General features: G+C 40.4%; 1 pseudogene; it reads left to right on the top strand.

Annotated features, from left to right (window-relative positions):
• The first annotated feature begins 450 nt into the window (after window positions 1-450).
• Window positions 451-2,961, top strand: LOC144373566 (tyrosine-protein phosphatase non-receptor type 12 pseudogene; annotated as a pseudogene).
• The last annotated feature ends 1,086 nt before the right edge of the window (window positions 2,962-4,047 follow it).

Here is a 4,047-nt window from a genome sequence, read left to right as displayed (position 1 = left end):
AAAACAACTGAGTAGACTTGAAAGTGAGATTTTTGGGGTGGCGGCGGGGGCGCGCCTGTGGGGAGAGGCGGCGGCTGTGGCTGCGAGTGGGGGGTAGGGGGGGAAGAACCGGGGAAGGGGGCAGGGCGAGCGGAGAGCAGTGTTCCTGAGGCGGCAGCGGCGTCTCAGGCGGAGGAGGAGGAGGGCGGGGAAGGAGGATGGAGCAAGCTGGGGGTTGGGGTTGGCGCTAGCCACAGCGGCTGTCCTCGTACTGTGGGAGAACGACTGGCTGCTCCTGGAAGTTGTGGTGTCCGGAGCCGGGCAGGTGCCACCACAGCCGCCGCCTGGGCGGTGGGGAGGGGGAGGGAGCTGCAGGGTTGGCGGGGTCGGGAGGGAGGGACGGGCAGGGGGAGCGAGCTGGGGAAGACGGAGCTGGCTCTGCGGCGGGTTGGGGGGGGGGGCAGCGACCGCAGCCTGGGGGACACGGGAAGATGGAGCAAGTGGAAATCCTGAGGAAATTCATCCAGAGGGTCCAGGCCATGAAGAGTCCGGACCACAATGGGGAGGACAACTTCGCCCGGGACTTCATGCGATTAAGAAGATTATCTACCAAATATAGAACAGAAAAGATTTATCCCACAGCCACTGGAGAAAAAGAAGAAAATGTTAAAAAGAACAGATATAAGGACATACTGCCATTTGATCACAGCCGAGTTAAGTTGACCTTAAAGACTCCTTCTCAAGATTCAGACTATCAATGCAAATTTTATTAAGGGTGTCTATGGGCCAAAAGCATATGTGGCGACCCAAGGACCTTTAGCAAATATAGTAATCGATTTTTGGAGGATGATATGGGAGTACAACGTTGTAATCATTGTAATGGCCTGTCAAGAATTTGAGATGGGAAGGAAAAAATGTGAGCGCTACTGGCCTTTGTGTGGTGAAGACCCTATAACATTTGCAGCATTCAAAATTTCTTGTGAAGATGAACAAGCAAGGACAGACTACTTCATTAGGACACTGTTACTTGAATTTCAAAATGAATCTCGTAGGCTCTATCAGTTTCATTATGTGAACTGGCCAGACCATGATGTTCCTTCATCATTTGATTCTACTCTGGATATGATAAGCTTAATGAGGAAACACCAAGAACCTGAAGATGTTCCTATATGTATTCATTGCAGTGCAGGCTGTGGAAGAACAGGTGCCATTTGTGCCATAGATTATACGTGGAATTTACTAAAAGCTGGGAAAATACCAGAAGAATTTAATGTATTTAATTTAATACAAGAAATGAAAACTCAAAGGCACTCTGCAGTGCAAACAAAGGAGCAATATGAGCTTGTTCATAGAGCTATCGCCCAACTGTTTGAAAAACAGCTACAGTTGTATGAAATTCATGGAACCCAGAAAATTGCTGATGAAGGGAATGAAATTAGCACTGAAAGTTTGGTCAGCTCCATGGATACAGAAAAACAAGATTCTCCTTCTCCAAAACCACCAAGGACTCGAAGTTGCCTTGTAGAAGGGGATGCTAAGGAAGAAATATTGCAACCACCAGAACTTCATCCAGTGCCGCCCATCTTGACACCTTCTCCCCCTTCAGCTTTTCCAACAGTCACTACTGTGTGGCAGGACAATGACAGATACCACCCAAAGCCAGTATTGCACGTGGTTTCTTCAGAACAGCATTCAACAGACCTCAACAGAAACTATAATAAATCAACAGATCCTCCAGGGAAAAATGAATCAACTATTGAACAAATAGATAAAAAATTGGAGCGAAATTTAATTTTTGAGATTAAGAAAGTCCCTCTCCAAGAGGGACCAAAAAGTTTCGATGGGAACGCACTCTTGAATAGGGGACATGCAATTAAAATTAAATCTACTTCATCTTGTATAATTGATAAAATGTCTAAGCCACAGGAAGTAAATTCAGGGGATCTAAAAGTTGATGACATATCCCAGAATTCTTGTGTGGACTGTAGTGCAGCACAGTCAAATAAAGCTCCTATTACTGCACCAGAAGAATCACAGAAGAATTCAGACACATTTCCAAGGCCAGATTGCTTGCCTCTTGATAAAAATGGGCATGTAATGTGGTCATTTCATGGACCTGAAAATGCCACACCTGATTCATCTGAAGGCAAATCCTCAGATATTCACTGTCAAACTATGAAAACTGAGTTTAACACCAATTCCTACAGCACAAGTTGAAACCTTTGTGGATCATCAAAATAGTTCACCTCTATTCAGAGTACCCCTTAGCTTTACTAATCCTCTTCACTCTGAGGACTTGGATTCAGATGAAAGGAACTCTGATGGTGCTGTGACCAAGAATAAAACTAATATTTCAACAGCAAGTGCCACGGTTTCTGCTGCCACTAGTACTGAAAGCATTTCTACTAGGAAAATATTGCCAATGTCCATTGCTAGACATGATATGGCAGAAACAATACTTTTGGGTGCTGAAAAAGATGGTGATGTTAGTGAAGATTCACCACCGCCCCTATCTGAAAGAACTCCTGAATCTTTTGTATTGGCAAGTGAACATAATATACCTATAAGATCAGAATGGAATGAACTCCAAAGTCAGGAATGGTCTGAACAAATAGAATCTAAAGGCTTGAAAACCTCTGGAAATGGAAAATGTGATCATCCAGCAGGAGATATTCACACAGAGACTTGTACAGAATGTCCATCTACTTCCAGTGAGAAGAAAGATCAAATAGCAGAGAGTCCAACAGAAGCCACAGATATTGGTTTTGGTAATCGCTGTGGAAAACCCAAAGGACCAAGAGATCCACCTTCAGAATGAACATGATTCAGGGAGCTAAAAGACACTTTAAATTTACTGGAAAATCCAAGTGCCACTGAAAGCCAGATTTATAGTATTCCATCTTTAAAATGTGGGACTAACAGCAGTGTAGATTGTTACCATGATATTACTTTGCTGGGACCATCTACCTGCCTTAGGAAAAAGTATTAAATATGCTTTATTTTGTAACTTCAAGTATTATTGAATTAATTTCTCTTAACACTGTTACATGCTGCTTGTAGATATGTTAATATAGTAATACTTTTATGATAAATTGAGTTTAAGGACTACTCTTTTGCTGTTTTATCATGTATGCATTATTTTGTATATGTATAGGGCAAGTAGGTATATAATTTGATAAAGTTGCAGTCATAAAATATTATTAACAGAAGATGTAAGAAATTTCTGCATGGTCTAAATCTTTGTGTACCTTATTTGTAAATTATTTGCCCTGAAGTTTTAGAAAATAGTTTTTGAATTTTAAAATTGCTGGATTCATGCAGCCAGCATTGCAGGTTATCAGAGATCAAAGATTGTAATAATAATACATTTTGTAAATTGTAAGCAAAAAGTTATTTTTATATTATATACTGTCTAATCGTCATCCTAATTGTTCTTGTTTTCATCTAGTCATGGATATTCAGTAAGTGCCTTGGAACAATATTGAATTCTCTTAGCTTGTGTGTGTTACTTTAATATTTGAACTCAACTGGGATTAGAAAACTATCAAAATATATGTTATGTTTCAGGATATTTGACCTGCCATTAAAAAACAAAACCAATTTTACAGTGCCAAAAAAAAAAGAAAGTGAGATTTTTTCCAAACTTCAAAGTCATTAATCTTGTTTTCAATTTTTAGAGTGATAAGTGCAGCAGAAAAAAATTCAACTGAAGATTGTCTTCAAAAAACAATGAGAAATAACACCTGAAGAGTGTCTCTTTGGAATTTTGCTACTCATTTTTCAACATTAAGAATGTATTAGCAGGATGGGGTTGTGGCTCAGTGGTAGAGTGCTCACCTAGCACATGTTAGTCCCTGGGTTCGAGCCTCAGCACAAATAAAAATAAATAAATAAAAGAAATGTATTGTTTCCAATCACAACTAAATAAAGAAATACATAAATAAGTGAAGAATGTGTTAGCTGAATCACATAAAAAGCTAATTGTTTAGGATACAATGTGTACTTTCCCCAAGACCATCATTGTAAAATGCCTCAACACATCTCCATTTCCTGTCCTAAACAGATCAT

Source organism: Ictidomys tridecemlineatus, unplaced genomic scaffold, assembly GCF_052094955.1.
Source record: "Ictidomys tridecemlineatus isolate mIctTri1 unplaced genomic scaffold, mIctTri1.hap1 Scaffold_4300, whole genome shotgun sequence".
NCBI lineage: Eukaryota > Metazoa > Chordata > Mammalia > Rodentia > Sciuridae > Ictidomys > Ictidomys tridecemlineatus.
This window is presented reverse-complemented; position numbering and strand designations above follow the sequence as displayed.